We start from the raw sequence: 18,130 nt of genomic DNA, 5'->3' as shown, positions 1-18,130 counted from the left end.
CTTGTGCTGAGCTGCAGAGAGCTGGTACGGGCACGGAACAGGGTACCCTGACCAGGGACGTCTCTGCTGCCGGCACCTCCCTGCAGAAACAGACTGCGCTCAACTAAACCCTGGCCTGGGGAGGAAGCCTGGTCCAACATAGCCTGGCACGAAGCCCTGGCGCCCGCTCCTTTCCCTCCTGCGCGCCTCCCCTTTTAAATCCTCCCACTGCTCCCCGCTCCGCGCCTCTCCCCACCCACCCCTGCCACCCAGGGATGCGTTTTTGGCAGCTCTCGTGGTGCCCCCAGCCACGAGCAGGATGCTGTCCCCAGCCTCTAGGGGGACCCACACTCCCCCAGGACCCCACACCCCCCAGGGACCCCCCGAGATGTCTGGGCGTCGCGGGGCCAGGAGCACGGGGTGCAGCGAGGCGCCTTGTGGGCTCCCATGCTGCGGAGCCAGGGTTACCATGTGATGCTCGCGGTTGCTATGGAAACGGTGGTTTCTCACAGAAAGACACATAAATAGTCTCCGAGCCTCCCCGGAGCATGGTCTGTGCTGCCAGGCTGTGGGCACCCCGAAAGTCGGGGGGTTGCTGCTGCCCTGCCCCGGTCCCTGCCCCGCGGGTCGGTGACAGGGCTGCGCCGCAGCGGGAGCCGAGCGGGGGGAGAAGCCGGCGAGCGGCTCCCGCGCAGCCTTTCTCTGCAATTACAATCAGGACACCACGTTTATTTTTGGATAAGCAGGACCTACTTTTTCCTGTGGCTCCCTAATAAAGTAAAAAACAGTAGGAAGCGAGTCAAGCCGAATCCCGTGCCTGCAGCTCGTAGCCTCCAGTACTTTGCATAATCAGGGTTTGTCATTCCCCATCAGCTTCAGTCAGAAAGCCAAGAGGCAAAGCCATGTAAGGTGGCAACGAGCTTAGAAGAAGCCTTCAGAGAACAAATCTGTCCATCACTGATGGGGGATTATTTTAATACTGAATTCCTTGATAAAAGCCTGCGCGCAGGCCTAGCTGGCTAAGCTACAGCACCTCCTACCAAAACCAGCTTCAGCCTCAACAGCACTAACCCCAAATCAGTTTAATGTCACTGCTTGCTTGCCGACAGTACTAAAAGCTCCCTGCCCAGCAAAGGTTAACGAAGTTAGCGGCAGCAGAAGCAGAGATGCTCCTGATTATCCTCGCTGACATCCGAGCTGCCGCGGGTGGGCTGAGCTCCTCTCCCCTCCCTGGGACAGTCCTTCATCCATCCGCGACACATCCAATATCTGCCAGCCGGAGCTGCCTCAGCCAGTGCCACCCGGTGAGGATTTATAGGAGCCCAGGTCTCCCCGAGGCAGCCAAGCAGCACTGGCAGGAACCCTCCCTACTTGTAATGATTGATGGACTCTGGTCCCTTCAGCTACAGCTCCCCTGCTATAGCAGAGCTTTTTGTAATCAATGAAATGATTTAGAAACAAGACACCAGGAATGCAAATGCTTTGTATCCAAGTCCCCTAGTTAGCACGGAGCAGCTAAACCCCGGCCTAATTTAACTGCACATCCAAATTCCACATCCGCTAAAGGGTATCAGCAGATTTCATTAAACTTCTTCATATTATCATGTAATCTGTCAATTAGCATTGTGTGCAACAGCAAACAACAAGGAGCTTTATCTTAAGTAAAACATAAAACATTTACATCCCTCCTACAGTCTTCTCTTTTTCTTTGCCCATCTTTTATTTAAAAAAGAAAAAGCACAACCCTTCTTTTCTTTGCATCTACATTCCTTCTCTTCTAAGAAGCAGGAGCATCTCCCATGCTCATCCACATGGAGCAGAAGCACGCTGGACTTTTAAGTTTTATGTCAGATCTGCCTCGTACTTGGGAGCATTTCAGCAAGCCACTCAGATAATTCATGCTGCATTTTCCCCTCTGGAAAAAAAACCCACCACACTGTTCTGTCCCTCACCAGCAGATGAGTAATGGTTCATCAATGCCCATTGTAGTGCTCCAGCTCCGTGTGTGAAAGGGTCTCCAGGAATGCAAACTATTCTGTTTTCATCAGTGAGAAACTAAACTGCTGTTGCAGAAGGGCCGGAGTCAGGCACGCTCCAGGCTGGGCGCTGGCTGCTCCTTTCGGAGACCAGCTCTGATTCCAGGGTTTGGAAAGGTCTCCCCCTCTCTGCATAGTCTGGGGACTCCTATTCCTACACTATTTATTAGGCATCCCCTGTGGTACCAAGAAGCAATAGAAAGGCATCAAAACAAGTTAATGTGTTTCATTACAACATCAGTTTTCAAAGTGGGGTAAGTTATCCTTCAGTCATGGCCATCAGCCTTCCTTTCTCCCTAGAGAGGAAATAAGGCTGAAAAATGCTTTTCATATGTTCTGCAAAACCAAAAAAGATCCCTGTGCTTTGGTAGGGGCAGGGAAATATCTTTGCATCAGGCACACACAGATCCAGAGCTTCTGAAAAGGTGCAGACTTCTCCAAAAAAGCAGACTGAAGAGGCGCCTCAGCTATTCCACCTGCCAGAAGCAAAGAGGTCAAGACCTGGTGGTAGAGGATTTCTGAGAAACAGGAAAGCATCCACCAGTTAACACCAAATTCCCAAAGCAAAGCATCACCTGGTACAATCGGAGCCAGATGAGACTGAAACGCTCATTAAAATGTGACTTATTCTGGAGAAAACTGAATGGAATGGGGTTCACCACGATCTGCATCAACTGGCAGAGACAGCAGGAAACAGCCCCATGACCTCCTCAGCACAAGCAGCAGCAGAGCTTGCTCGGAAACCGAACAGGACTTGGCAATGTGAAAAAGCCTGAAATACAAACCAGCCTGCATTGCAGAAAGAGACTGTGAAACTCCCCAAGAATTTCATAAATACGAATTAGCAAAGATAACCATAGATGGCACCAAGAACTCGGTTCCATCCTGCTTCGCGGTGTCATTTCTCGCCCAGCCTTGGAGCGGCGCGCTACAAATCCGCTCCTCCCGTCCCTCCCTCCTCACACGCCGTCCAAGCACCACCCTGTCCCCAGATGCAGGGGACCCCCATGAACCCCCAGCCGGTGCCGGAGGAGCCAGCACCCCCGGGAGCGAGGGCAGCACCGCAGACCAGGGGGGGGCCGCAGCCCAGCACCTCTTCATGTCAGCACAGCAAGAATGTCTGACAATTAAAGAGAGAAAATAACAGGTCCCCATACTCTGTGTGGCTCCTGTCCCTGCCAGACTCCTGTGAACTACAGCGATGTGCTTGAAAATTAGACAGATTAATTATTGCTACAATTAGCAGTATCATGAAGCATCTCAGGCAGCAGGAAATAATATTGTCATAAACTTGTGTAATCGCTCAGTATTTTCAGATGAGCAGTTGGATCCACAGTTATCATCTTGACACCTTCACCAGTGACATTGTAGGATGGAAACCACAAAACTGATTAATTAGTTTTCATTTTAAGTCACGCTAAACTCTGGCTGTCTCTGCCACATGCCGTCACTGAAGCCAAGACTCTGTAAAGCTCAAAGAGGTGGTGAGCGTGACGTGGAAGACGTCAGCGTCCCACGACTCACGGTTCCAGCCGAGACCTGGTGGAACGCTCCCGGGGCTCAGCCCGGCTCCGATGGGGGAACACGAGCACTGCTCGCGAGCACCGTGCGTAGCCTGGCGTGACCCCGGCGTGGCCACGGCCACCCCCCACGCACCCAGAGTGGCCACGGGACGAGCCCCGGCCGCAAAGAACCATGCTGGATCTGCTGTGAGACCCAACCACGGACCGGCTCGGCCGGCCGACACGCAGGGGCACGTGCACACACACACGAGCCTTTTGACTTATTTTTTTTCACGGTGGGAAGGAAAAACTCCACTAACCGTTCCAGTTTCCCTCTTGTTCACCAAGAGCACGCAGGCCATCCACAGACCCCGGAGCGTTTCAGGGCAGCACCTCCGCGGAGCGGAGCGGCTGGAAGCCCAGGGCTCGGGCCGGCCACGCTGCACCACGCTGGCCTCAACACCGCGGCCGTGCAGAGGCCACGCAAGCCTCTGCCTCTCTTACTCATACCGTCAGCTCATACGTGCTTATTATATTTCAAATAATAATAGAGGAGCTTGCACCGCATCCCATACGACGGGGGGGTTTAACCGGTTAATTTACAGCTTCAAAAGCAGTGGGTGTTCAATTCCAGCCTGTTCCTGGGGTTTCTGACAAGCTGCTCTGGGTGCTGCAGATCCAGTGATCAGAGCTTTTCCCATTTTCTTTATATAATTTTGAAACCACTGCGTGCCTCATATTCACAGCTAGCTGCTGGGTGTCATGTCTACGGCTGTACCCTTCAAGACAGCTTTAAATACCAATGTCTCACTTTGCCACCAAGTCCACCCACTGCTTTTAAGCGGCTGGATCAAATTTAGGAGCAGTTTTAAGTTCACAGCACAGTTCCCTGCCTCTCCTAGTGTTGATACCACTTTTCGAGAGCCACGCGTGCAGCTCCATCACACCCAGCTCACGGGCAGGCGGGGCCCTGTTCAGAGACCTGTGTGATACACACAGGTAACACGTATGTGATATATAACCAAGTAGATCGAAGGGGAGACAGGTGACACCTTCTGGGCCCCAAGTGCAGAGGCCGATACACTGGAAAGGTTTATTTATACTCTCCTGCCTTGAGGATTTGTTTCATCAACAAACACGTATTGGCAAGAAGCAAGGTCTAAGCTTAACTGCATCTTCAACCCCATTTCCTCTTTAACAAGACAAAATAAATACATTTCTCCTTTACAATTAAGAGGAGTGATATTATTCTCCCCTATCGCTTTCCAAATGAAGCTCCTGAAAGCCTCTTTTGAAGCTTCCCAGTTGCATTTCCAGACCCGCTTCCGCTCTGTGCTCTGGAGAAACGGATTAAACGAGCCCTTTGAAGTGCTGCTGCTCGTGAGCCGCTCTGGGGCGAGCTCAGCTCGGCTCTTTGTCGCGTCTGGAAGGAGGACAGCAACCACCCCTCGCTTTCCGATTTCCCCCTCGTCCCCCAGGGACGGGGCCGAGGGACGGGGCTGGGGCCGTCGCACGCCCAAGGTTGGTGTGTTCCACCACCGCAGCCCTCGCCCCCCACCGTGCACCCCACCGTGCACCCACCCACAGCCGCCACCTCCCTCCGGGAGCGACGCGCAGCTCCAGAGCAGGCCCCTCGCGACCAGCACAAGCCCTCTGCCTCCTGCCTGGTCCCCGTGCCCCGCTCAGCACCCCTGCCTGGCCGAGGGCAGCCCCCCGGCGCCATCCCACCCGACCGGGTGCCCGCAGCCGTGCACGGCCAGCGACTGCCCAGGGGACCGACCCTGCCTTACTCGCACAACAGACCCTTCACCCGGCACCACCACATCCGCAAAGTCTTGCAAAGAATCTCCCAGGACCGAACCTCGCACACAACAGGCAAAATGGTGTCATGAGGCGAACGCTGCGCCACAGGGGTGAACTCCCCTGCACGGGGAGCCCGACAGCCAGCACGGGCCAAGCCACCCGTGTCCCCTGGCAGCACAGTAAAGGGCTAACATCTGTCAAGCATTGCACAACAGGCAAGTTTTAATATTGAGAATATTCATCTCCAGCCATTTCTAGTTAATGAAACAAAGCAAACTGTGGAGAAAAATGGGAACATTACAGTAAAAACAACAACAAATTAAATTCTAATGCAATTAGAGAGCAATTAGGGATCTATCCTCTGGGAGCATTTTAGAACTCTGGGTCTTTCTCAAAATCTGATCTCTCTGCAACTTTATTTCTTTCTAATTAATAAATGAGGAAGCAAATGGCATGGCTTCCCCCTGGCCCCAGGCCCCTGCAAAACGCCATCTCCGGCTCTGCAGGAGCAGAAGGTGGTGGCAGGTAGAAGCATTCACACCTCCGAGCTGCGGAGAAATGCAGCTGTCAGCAGAACGAGGTGCAAAGGCAGGGAGAGCAGAATCACCGCCGGTGTCTGTTGCAAGGTGACCAGAAACACAAAGACCCAAACGCTCTTGTGCAGGAGCCAGGCTGAGCAGGCACCAGCAGACAGCAGAGCACGAGCGACCCTGGAAAACCCTTTCCTCTCCTGTACACAGCTCCCACAAAAGCCACAGCACAGAAAAATATGTATTTAATTCCTCTTGACTTTTTAAACTTACCCACGTATATGGCTATAGATAAGCACCCACTTAACAAACTGCTCAAGTACCCTGCGGGAAGGAGCAGGACACCCTGCGGGCATCGGCTTCTGCTGCGTCCTGGGCAGGGCGCGAGGAGCCTCCAGCAGCCCACGGCCTGCGCTCGCCTCTCCGCCATCCCAGCGAGCCTGGAAAGGAGCGTTCGGCACATCCCTCCCTGCAGGGCTGGGGACATCGAGCATGGTGCCAACAGAGCGCCCCAGAAATTGCAGAACTGAAACAAAGGGGCGAAGATGCACCGTCCCATTAAGCCGGTGCCTCTCCAGTCTCATCCACAAGCTGCCTCAAGGTCACAGCTGCAAAACCAACACGGCAAAGCCTGGCTCTGTTAAACCTTCCTTCAGGGGATGCAAACACAGTACATGCTCTCTGCAGAGGAGGAGATGGCACGGTGTGGAGGAAAGCCTTCCTCCTCATTTCCTGAAGCTGCTGCTATTCCTGGGGGCAGCCCCGTCTGCACTACCCAACTCCAGTACTTTGCAGCAAGGGGTGTTTTTCACACTTTGTAAGGAATAATAAAGCTTCCATATGTCCCACTACCTGCCCAGCAGCTGTCAGGAAGACAGCCCCTCCGTGTTCAGCCGAGGAAGGTACCTGTGCAAGGAGGGAGGTGGGATCCTCGACCTTCATGCATTTCTGTACCCAAATCCACCCTTGGGAACATGAGCGGCCCCATTTTGGCCTAGAAATTGGCCCAGTTCTGATCTCTCAAACCAGCTCTGGATCTCAAGTCACACCTCTTTCCTTGGGAGCCTAACCCAGACAAAGCGAGACACCCAGACCCGACCGTGCCCAGGCCACCTGGAGCGAGGATCAGCCCGGACCAGCCCCAGCAGCCCCGGCCTGGCTGGGCCGTCTCAGACCCTGCGGTGATTTCCGAGGGGCTTCTGGGAGCCCTCCCGACTCTGAAGAACACCTCGCAATGAAGAAGAGTCAATTAGAGGCTCACGGCTCTGAAAAAGATGCTGACTTTTGGTCAAAAGTTGCTTCTTGAAAAGGAATAATTCTCAAAAAATCCCCGCTATTATTGTCTACATTTGATTGCTGACGTGGGGGAGGAGGGCTGTTCGTTGGTGTGCTTGGGGATTTTTCCTCCCCTCAACAGCAAAACCCCTGCAGAGAGGGATGACAAATCCACAGAGGGACCAGACTGGCCATCAGCGTTCCCAGGTAAACCTCCGGGCACGAAGAAGGGGAGCTCAGTGGTGCAGTGCCATAAATCCCCCAGAGGGAGAGAGCTGGGCTGCTCACGGGGAGGAAGGTGCTAAGTCAGCAAGGATCAACTGGCTGCACCTTTCCTTTGCAAACTGGAAGCAGTAAATAAACCAGATCCAGGCAAATATCAGCAAAACATCTCCGTACACAGACAACAGCTTTTCAAGCAGGGCTGGTCAGCAATGCTGTGACTAGCAAGGGAGGCCTGTCAGAGGTGTGGTGTGTGCTCTGCAGCACACCTGGGCAGGTGGAAAGGCTGCAGCACTCCACCTCCTCTGGGCTTTTCAGCACAGGAGAGGACGGAGCAGGGCAGAAAAGCCTGAGGGAGGAAGGCTGGACGCAGGACAAAAGTTAAGACGGTACAACTCAGAGCCAAGCGAAGTGAATTCTGAAACGTGCACACCCAAGTGGGCCAGGTACACACAGAAACGCGGTGCAACTGCTATGTACGGACCAGGATTAATTATTTGGAGCGACTCAGAAGTGACTAAGAATCATCAGACAGAATCAACTGCGAGGGGTGGAAATCAATCCGAATTTTGGAACAGTCCCATGCCAGGATGTGGCCAGATCCCCAGGGAAGGGATGAAGGAGGTGCCAGAGCAGGTGCAGGGATGAGGAGGTTTATAATCGACAGGTCTACACTGCTCTGGGAGTAATACAGGATTCCTGCCCTTCTGCTTCTGATAAAATCAGGGGGAAAGACCCATTTTCACCTAGAAAGCTCCTCTGCCACCCCCCCCCGCCCCCCCGTCCCTTCCTACAGCAGATGAGTCACTGTCTAGAACCTTTATCAAAATACCTCTTACAAAATTGTTTATCGGGTCCCTGCCATTCCCCGCCCCGCAGCACACTGCAAGGAGAAGGGGCAGGATATGCTTCAGGTCACTGTCCCTTTCCTGGGGAATGACGAGAGCCCCAAAGCTGAAACGCCCCTCTCCAGCAGCACCCCCTGCTCCCCCGGGCTCACCTCTGACATTCCGGAGCCGGTTGTTTGTGTTTTGCAGATGGAATGCACGTGCTCGTGCAAGAGCCAACTGCACAATCTCATGCAGGAAATGCAGACTGGTGATTTTTAACTGTCTCCTCAAGGCTTCACCCAATACTGCACAGGCTAAGGTCACTTCAACATCAGCGGAGGGCGAAAGGAGCGTGCGGCTGCCTGAAGGGCAGCAATCGGAGCACGTTTAACCTCAGGAACTGAGGGGGCACTGCCCAGCTCCGGTATCACTGATCAGTGGATACGGACTGTCAGCACTCAGACGGCTCAGGGGTCAGTTACTAGAGCTCTTCCATGCAGCCCAAACCAGCAGCCACCCCGCCCGTGCTGCATAAGGATCAGCTTTTGCTGAGGCTCCCAGACCTACGGAGGACTCCAGCGCAACACGTGGGGCCAGGCAGCCCCACGGAGATGCACGGACCGACCCCCCCCTCGCCGGGACGAGCAGCCGTGGCGGCCGCGGGTGCTGCAGTGGGTCGGACCAGGGCTGCCCCCGGGGACGGCAGCCCCAGCCCCCCGCGCTCAGCTGCCTCCCTGGAAACTGCTTTTGCTCTCTAAACGCTGCTGACTTGGGAAGTTCTCCAAACTTCCCAAACAACAGAGAGAATAGGCTTGTTTTCCTGCATCTGCAGACATCCACGCTCGCATCCCGCAGCCCCAGGGGCTCCTCTCCCCATGCCTGACAGTGGGGACACCTGCGCCGAGTCCGTTCAGTAGAAGCACCCCGAGATCCCGCTGACTGTCCGGCGCGGGGGCTGCCCCTGGGGGGATGCTCACACCGAGAGGCCTGCCCGGCCGCGGCCGCCAGCTCACGGGGGGATGCAGCGTTCAGCAAAAACTCCACCGGGAAAATATTGCAACGCCTGGCACGGGGCTGGACCCCTCGCACAGCGTTACGCTGGTCCCCTCGGACCTCCCGCCGTGGGTCTGGGGGTGGCACAGCCAGCACAGGCACCGGCTCCCCGGCAGCGGGGGCCAGGTCGGACCCCCGATCTCGGGCTCCCCCTCCGCAGCAGCGCCTGCGGTACCAAAACCGCTCCGGCAGCCTCGCCACACCTGCCGGCGTAACAGATCACCCCCCGCCGCTCTCCCACGAGCACCGTTATTAAACGGCTCCGATTCCCCAGTAAACTTTCCTCCAACTCTAATCAACAGATTCAAGCAACAAGCAACGCGCCAGCGGGCGGGGATGGTCGGTACCTTTGTGCCGCCGGAGGGGCTGAGGCGCCGAGGACAGCGGAGCTGCTCCAGCGATGCCGCCCCAGCGATGCCGCCCCAGCGATGCTGCCCGGGAAGGCGGACGCTGGAGCTGCCAGCTCGCTCCCCTCTCCCCGACCAGCTCTCCCAGCAGCCCAGGCCAACTGTGCTGGGAAGGCGCTGGGCGATGCTCGGCCGTCGCTCCAGCTCCACCCCTAGCAGCAGCGATTGGCTCCGCCGCGCTTCTGCAAGGCTGCACTGGTCCCAGCAGCCTCCCTCCGCACCCAGCTCCCACTACCAGCAAGAGCTTCCCCAGGACCGATTCCCACGGCCCGAGCCAGGCCCTGGTCTTGGGCAGGCTTGGCAGGTCAGGGGAAGGCTGAGCTGCCCGACACAGCCTAAATCAGAGCACCTGAGGGGGACTTTCCTCACTGAAAAGAGAAGGATGTGCAAATCTGATCTGCAGGGCAGAGGCTGTGCAGGGTATCACAGGCTCCAGGGGGAACGTATTTACTTCCAGATTCACACTTTCGCAGATGACGCACTTATTTTAATACCCTGGATTTACAGAGCGAGCACGCCTCGCGCTGCAGGCATCCGCCGCGCGCTGCTCCGAGGGACAGCAGGAGGCAGCCCCCCCCCAGGGATCCAGGGCAGGAACAGTTTCTCAAAGCAGGGGCCAGAGGGGAGCAGATACCACAGGGAACAGGACAGGTTCATCTTCAGCTGAAGGGCAGTCACGGCCCCCCTTAGGCAGGACTGGCGGGACACAGCAGCCAGTGAGCAGGTGCCCAAGGCCAGGGGCAGAGAGAGGAGGGCAAGGCAATAAATAGGGGGAGGAGAAATGCAGAGCCTGCGCGTGATGAGGAGACATCCCTAATGCAGCACCACGCACACGGGAGTCTGTAACACACAGCCAGGCTTAAACCAAACCGATCTCCCCACTGTCAAATCCAGTAACAGCTCAATCTAGAGAGTGGACTTTCCTTATTTTTTGTGCACAATATCCTCCAGGCAAAGCCACTTCAGAGTTGAGACTGAAATCCCTGAAAACCAGGGTGTAGACAAGCACAACCCCACACACGTTCCCTCTGCCAACGCAAAACTTCAGAGGCAATGTCATCTCACTGCCCTCCTTTCTGCTTGTAACGAAATAAGGAGGGCGAGGACCGGCTTGGCCCCGCAGAGGGTTTCTGTCCCAGCTTTGCTGAATTGGCAGACACCTCATTTGCCAGCACACGAGCCTTGCTACTCACAGGTTAGGTAAGAAATGGGGACATGATGGAGCAGAGAGAGGTTGTGCTCCAGGCCTCGCGAGGTGCCATTTCCAGCCTGCGATGCACATGCAAACAAGGAGAAAGGCAGTTAATCTGGCTCTGCTCTGCCTCCCTCTGTTCCCATAACATCTCTCAGCAGGGACGAGGGTGCTGTGTCTCTGCGGGGGGGGAGATGTCTCAGAGGTCTTTGCAGGCGATAGGGGGCTGCACCCTGGAGGAACTGGGGGATGCTCCTCTCCCATGCCGAGATGTGGGGAGGCTCCTTTACGCCTTCGCTTCCAAAGCCAGGTAAAACCAAGCACGCTCATTCCTCTTCTGAACATTCGGCTCATCAAAGCCATTACAGGCCTCCCCCTTTTCTCACAAAAAGAGCTCTGCTGTCTAGGTACCACTTTTGCCAGAGCCCGATAAAAATGCTCCATCTTCAGCAATTCACCTTTACCGGAAAGCGGATGCTGCGCCCCTGGCAGAGCACAGCAAAACCTGGCCAGCAGCCTGGGTGAGGCCAGCTGCGGCGCATGGCCACTAAGGGGGGGATCTGCAGTACCTTTAAGAAGTGAGTTTGTGTAGTTTGATTTGTTTCTATTAAATACACTTTGCAGACAGTCTCAGGGATTTTGTTTGTGCAAAGTAGCTGGCTGAGCCACACGGCTTCACTTTTGCTACCAGGTACCTGGAGCCTCACCTTGGAAGTGAAATGGACTTTAAATCACCCTCTATCACACAAACATTAGAAAGAAGAGAAAAGACTTCAGCAATTTTTCCATTTCCAGCTTAATCTGCTTGACAGCAGTTTTACAAACTATCTGAGCTGTGATGCTTCATGAGCCTGCTTGCTTCTTTAGGTATAAAAAAAAAAACAAACAAAAAACCAAAACCTGCTAAGGAGCATTTAAGCCATGCATCTAAGCCTCCAAAATTGACACAAACTCCTTAGAGCTGCCACCTGGAGCCTCAGATACTTCAGTGCTAAGAGCAGATCAGACAATATTTGCAATGATGCAGCTGCCATCCAGGGAGGAGATATTTCTTAAATCTCTTCCTTGCTTATTTTTGTACGATTATATAATTCTCAGGAGCATCCCATGCTCCCTTGTAATGGCAGCATCAGCACAAGAAATGTTGGAAATAACTTAAAAATTAATAAATCCTTTGAAGTTTTCCAAGGTGCACCCTCCCACCACCTAGCACAGCCTTTCCTTGCTTTCACCTGAGGGTCCCCGACCCTGGGAGCACTCGGGGACGTGCCTGTTCCCCAGCCGTCGCAAAGGGACACCAGGGTGTCCGCGTGCCGCTGCTGGAAGAAGCTCCGTGCCAGCGTCCAGCGGCAGGTCGGGGGCACTCAGCTGCCCTGTCGACACGGCCGCGGGGCCAGACCACCCCGACACCCCACAACCGGGCCACTGGGGAAACCCCACATCCGGAGACCGAGCTCTGTGCCCTCGGCACAGAAACGAATGGAGAGAACCAAATGCCGGCGTGCCGAGGCTGCTCTCACCCCATGGGGACCAGGAACCTTCCCTCCCCATGGGGCTGCGAAGCCCAGATGCTCCCCAAGGTCTCCCCAAGAGCCTGGCAGCGTCCCGGCAGCGCAGGCTCCAGGGGGCCCACGCAAGGCTCCCCGGACAAAACCGCCTCCAAGAGAACTCTCTTCTGCAGAAAATAAGGTGAGAATGAGTAATTCGTTACTGCCCTCCTTTGTGTCAGACTAACAAGCCACCCCACAGCTCTCCCCAACAGATTGGGCAGCCTGGGCTTTGAACAAAGTGCAGCACTGGAAAATTCAGCTTTTGCTCCATCCCAGCACCCTGCCAGCGCTCTGGAACGTGTTTACAGGCCCTGAGCTGGGCTAACTCTGGAACAACCTGAAACGCGTCAAAACATGGAGCTGTAAAGCAGCAGCTGTGATTGATTAATCACAGTAGTGAAGCTGAAGGGCTTGATCATTTTCAAAAGCTCCTTAACATCTTATTCTCCAAAGAAGGAGAGGTTACTGCAGTCACAGAACAAAGCAGAGCACAAACTGGAGCCGTTCCCTCCCGGGAAAGGCTCTGGGCAGGCTGCGCTGCCTCGTACGGGGCCTACGGGAAGCAGGAGATCGAGGCAGATGAGCGAACCCACCGAGCTGCCGCCTGTCCGCCATCTCGGGCCAGGTTCCCGAGGGGTTCCCACACCACCCGCGCGGGGAGGCCGCTCGCCAGCACGCACGGCCTGACCCTGCGCCGGCTGCGAGCCCTCGGCGGCCGCTTGCACACCCCGAGCCTGAGGGACGCAGCATCGCACGAGCCAGCAAGGGCACCTTTCCCCCCGGAGCAGCCCGGCCAGGCCAGGTCCAGCCCGTGCCCGCTGATGGGGCACCGTCTGGGAGAAATCTTGGCTCTCATACAGCGGCACCACATCTCCTCGCTGCCAGAGGGCTGCCCAGGACCGGAGCACGCACAGCCCCTGCGGAAAATCCCACCCGCGAAGGGCATCGGTTACTGGAGAGGGAGGGACGAACCTTCCTCCACCTGCAGGGAGACGCCGACACCCTGCAGCCCAGTGGGAAACGAATTTCCCATCCAACCTCCTGGCCCAGAGGAAGTTTACCCTTCCTCTCACACACATTACGGCTGTGAAATATTTCCAGATTCCTTTATTTTTATGGGAACGCTACATTTTTCCCTTCCAAAAAGAAAGAATCCATTTCTCTCTAATTTGACTCCAGTGGGCAGTCCCATTGATTGATGTGCCTCTTCCACCAGCCCTGCTTCCGCCCAAAGCCCGAGCGAAGAGCTGTCCACAGCAAGCACAGGGCACAGGAACCATCACCCCACAGGGCTGTTCAGCAAAATACTTTTCAACCACCAATTAAATACAGAACTGTTACCTGGTCAGCAAATAATTGGCATAAACGTCGGGGTGCGCAGGGAGCCAAGCCCCTCTCAGCGGTGCTAAAGGTGTTCCTGCCCTGGGGCAGCAAACAGACCGATGCACCCGCTGAATCAGGGCCCTGTTCCACACGGTCAGCAGCAAGGACAATTCAACACACCCGCCCTGGTACCCAGAGGCTTTGGACTTGCATCCTTGCATTTGTCCCTGTGCTGGCAACAGGAACGCCTCTTTCCAGGCGTGTTCCTCTCCACACCAGCGCACTCAAGACACAAGAACCAGTCCCTCAAATCTTGAATGTTCTCACTAGCTTAGGCCTGTCAAACGTGGTCATGCTGGCCCAGCCTAAAGCATACTTAATGGACACCTGGCATTTACATGGCACTTCATGTCTCCAGACTGGTGTAATTACCCGGAGTCCTGCAGCAACCTCTGCAGGAACGATGCAAACGCCCCAGGGAAGGGAGAGGTACGGCCTCGAGGCATCTGAATAAACCCTGCACCCTTCACCCTCCTTCTCGCCAGAGAAGACGAGCCCATTGCTCTTCCAGACCCCTCCGAGCAGATCTCGCTCAGGCAGAGCGGGGACACGGGGCAGTCCCCGTGCAGGAGGGCGAGGGTGGCCCCAAGGCCCGTGCTGACACAAGGTGCCTTCTGCACCGACGCCAGCGCGGTGGCCGGGCAGCCAGGACACTCTGCTCCTGGGCTGCTGCTGGCTTCTGACCTGCCACAAACAGAAACCGGGTTTTCCCCAATGAAACCCCAGGTCTGACTGTCTGCTACTGATCTACCACGTTGCTGTGACGTCCAGTTCCCGAGGCACTACATAGCTCAGTGAATAATTATAAAAGTCTCCAGAAATAAACAAGATTTTTGTCACAGCAGCAAGCACATTGCTTTGCTTTGCTGCCCGGTAGAACACACCATTGCTTTGGTTCTCCTTTGTGCCGAGACCACACGTTAGCACTATGGCAAGTGTGGAAGTGCAACTTGTGGCACGATGTGGCCAGAGCATAAATGAGAACCAGGCCCTGCAGGACTATTCATCTGCCCTTAGTCTAAAAGCCCACTTTATCCCCCTTTCCCCAAGGGAGGAAAAAAAGAAACCTGCTGTCTTCAAAGCCATTTTCTTAATTAGCAGTCACTGCACAGGCCAAGGGGCATGGCAGAGGCACCAACAGAGTGGAAGGGAAATAAGCAAAGTAAAATTAGTACTTGGGTTCTTCAGGAGGCACAGACAGGCCCAGCTCCTGTGTGCATTCACAGCTCAGTGCCTGCACATCGGAGCATGTCAAAGGACACTGCAAAATCTGCCCAAGCATATCATAACCAGGACTAGCTAGGTGTAGGTCACCTTGTCAGACAGAGGGGGGATTGCTGGAAGTAGCTGCATTTTGCACTTTAAAAACCTACTCTCGATCTCATTCCAGTACAACAACTGACACGTGGCAAATGCCACACTGTCCAGGGGACAGCAAAGGGCATCGTTCCAGGCCTTCCCCTGAAACGCCGCTGATCGGACGTCAGCTTGTGGATTCAGAGTGAATTCTGGAGAGAGGATAGATGCTCTGCTGTGCAATGCAGCAACATCTGGTGTTCCCCTCGGCGTTTGCTCTTTCCCTTCCCTCCCTTGGGCTATACTGTGCTATCCACATTCCGTTTTCTGAGCTGGCAGGCATGGGGGAGTGAAGAGGAGAGGAAACCGTAGGCAAAGGCACAGTCACCTGCACGTTGTTTATGAGACATCCTTGCAGCAAACTCTGCCTGAACTGGGACATCATCTCCAATGTGACGTGGGACAAGGAAGCTGCTGGCACTCCCCCCGGCATGCCGCCGACGCAGGAGGCTGCAGGTGAAAGCTGCTGCACTCGCCAGAGCAGCCTCCAGCTCTGCTGCCACTCCGCTCCCACATCTAATTCCCATTTCTGATTAGAGCAGAGATCACAGACTGATGCAGAGCACAAAGCAGCACTGGCTCAGGGAGCAGCAGCTGCTCTGGAGAAAGGAGGAATAAGCTTGAGCAAAGCTTCATATCGGAGTTCACAAACCCTGCAGCCACGAGCACACGGGATGGGGCTGTTCCTTTAGCAAGGCTGACGGGCAAAGCTAGAGCTGGGCAAAACGTTACCCTGACTGTGCTGCCCCTACGGCCCTTCTCCTTCCGCAGCAGAGGACCTGCCCCGGGAGAAGACACCGTCTGGCACGGCAGAAGGAGGGTCAGGCTCCAAGACACTCCGGCTCTCTGGCCAAGCCCCTGCAGTTCCCAGCAGAAAGAGCCGTGCCTCCACCACACGTTTCACACCTGCCCCGCACGAGGCTCCTTCTGCTCTGTCCTGCCCGCGCTGCCGCTCCACAGGCACCCACAGAGGCTCCCTGGCCCTCGCCTGGCCGAGCAGCGCAGCCACAGCCCGGGGTCTGCCCAGGGCCCCCCCCGCAGCCTCGGCGCACCCACAGAGCAGCGGCAAGAGACCCTCCTCGGAGCCAGGCAGTCCCTATTCCTTTGAGACCATAAGGGCTCAGGTTCTCCTCTGAGGCATGACGCCCTTTAGACTTCTCCTTTCCTGACATTCAGCAGTGAAATCAGAGCAGGCAGCCGCAGGTTTTTTGCAAAACAAAGTTTGCTAAGCGTGTTTCAAGCACTACCTGCTTCTTCACGGAGGTTTGTGGGCTCTTCTGCCAGCTCGTGCTGTTTGAAACAACCTGAACCAGTGGCCGACCCTGGCTCCATCACACTGTTAAACATGCCTGCGGGATGTCCCTAGATAGGTTACTTTGATTTCCTTAGCTCATCCTCAACTGCAGTTTTTAATCCTCGGGATAACAAAAGGCTGAACTGTAACCGCCTCCCAGGATCTCAGACTCTGGCAGAGCATCCTTAGCTCCATGCATAAGAATTGCAGCACCCAGGGAGCTTAAACAAAGAGCCCCAGGCAGCCCCAGCCTGAAACACTGGGAACAATGCCATCGTTCACGGATAGGGGAAGATGTTTGGAAATGCAATTTCCGAGGTCACCTTTTATCATCCAGGCAAACCATAGGCACAGCTTAGAGCCTGAGCGCTGCTTTTGTCAGCCAAAGCCAGCACTGGGGACTTCCCGCAATTACAAAACAGCGGCCGCCACATTTTCAACAGGTCCTCTCCCACCTCCCCTGCGTCTGCCCCAGCAGCTGAGCCCCAGGCGAGGCAGAGGGCAGCCAGCTGCCCACCAGGACTCTCTGCAAGGGATTTAGTCCTGTCCCTGGGGACGGTTAGGCTTGGTCCACTAATCTCAGAGGATACAATAATTTTACGCTTTCTTCTGAGAAATCCTCACAGCAAAGCCTGAAAGATGCAGCGAGCCCAGACACAAACATATTTCCCCTGTGGTTACCCTGATGCCTGACTGCCAGCACACAGACATGCAATTTGTGCCTCACTAGGCAAAACCCAGTGAAGTGTTTAACTTGACAACAGGAGCATTTCTCCCAACACTGCCACCTCAGCTGACCTTGGCACAACATCACAGGCCCCCCCAGCACCCACTCCACTGCCTGCAACACTCCACTTCCCAGCAATCATTACCTCCATGCCAGTTCTGCAGGCTCCTTGGGCATGATTTAACATCCAGCAGTCCTTCCCTGCACCCTCTTTTTGCTGCTTCCGAAAGTTTGGAGTTTCTCCCAGCCCCTTACAGCAGACTAGCACAAAAGCTGCCCTTGTGCAGATGCCGTTGAGTGGGCAGCCAAGGTTTGGCACCGAGGGCAAAGCCCAGGCGCTGGGAGACAGCTTGGAGATGGAGCCCCTCAAGCGGAAAGCCTGGCAGGAAGATTGGCTCTCGCACAAGGAAAATGTGGACCTTAGCCCAGGCTGAGCTGCATCTCAGAAGCCTGTAAATAACAGCCCTGCTTGGCCTGTAGCTCACTAAGCATTGCTAACGCCCCGGTTTTTCCTCTGGCTTAGAGATACGGGGACCAACCTCTCTGCCTACACCACCAGCATTAATCGAGTTAGAGAGTGGTAACACACAGAGTGGAACAGACACGGCTGTCGCAGGAGTCCCCGAGTGGGAAGAGACGTGAGTAACAAACCCTTACCTGCCAAAGCGTCCTGAGAGCTCCCTGGCGGCGTGAGGTGGGTGGAAGCTGGGCGCAAGCCACCAGCCCCAAGCACAGACGCAGAGGTGCACTCCCAGCTCCGTTTTCCCCTGCCCTCCGCTGCTGCAGCGCTGCCAGCACAAGGAGCGGCTGGGGCTGGGGGAAATCGGGCCAGTGGCTATCGAGGTTCTGCCAGGACAGCCCACAGTGAGGGGAGATGCAGATCAGCTGGGCAGGCACCCTCATGGGTCTTCCTCTGAGAGGGCCCAGCAGAGAGCACACATCTGTGCCGGTCATCCTGGCTGCTCAGGACCGCACAGGAGGGAGATGCCTG

At 55.5% G+C, this 18,130-nt stretch overlaps 1 protein-coding gene across 4 annotated transcripts in view; it reads right to left on the bottom strand.

Annotated features, from left to right (window-relative positions):
- ZMAT4 (zinc finger matrin-type 4) overlaps nt 1–18,130 on the bottom strand; it is a 93,935-nt gene that overhangs the window by 71,132 nt on the left and 4,673 nt on the right. Inside the window, exon 1 of one of the 4 annotated variants that reach the window (XM_074852436.1) lies at nt 9,578–9,755. The exons of the other annotated variants lie outside the window; for them this stretch is intronic. The gene's annotated coding sequence lies outside the window, so the exon portion shown is untranslated. Of the gene's footprint in view, nt 1–9,577; nt 9,756–18,130 lie in introns of those variants that run through there. 4 annotated transcript variants of the gene reach the window in all.

The sequence above is a fragment of the Strix uralensis genome, chromosome 28, assembly GCF_047716275.1.
Source record: "Strix uralensis isolate ZFMK-TIS-50842 chromosome 28, bStrUra1, whole genome shotgun sequence".
Taxonomy (NCBI): Eukaryota; Metazoa; Chordata; class Aves; order Strigiformes; family Strigidae; genus Strix; species Strix uralensis.
Note: the sequence above shows the minus strand (reverse complement) of the source record. Positions and strands in the feature narration are given on the sequence as shown.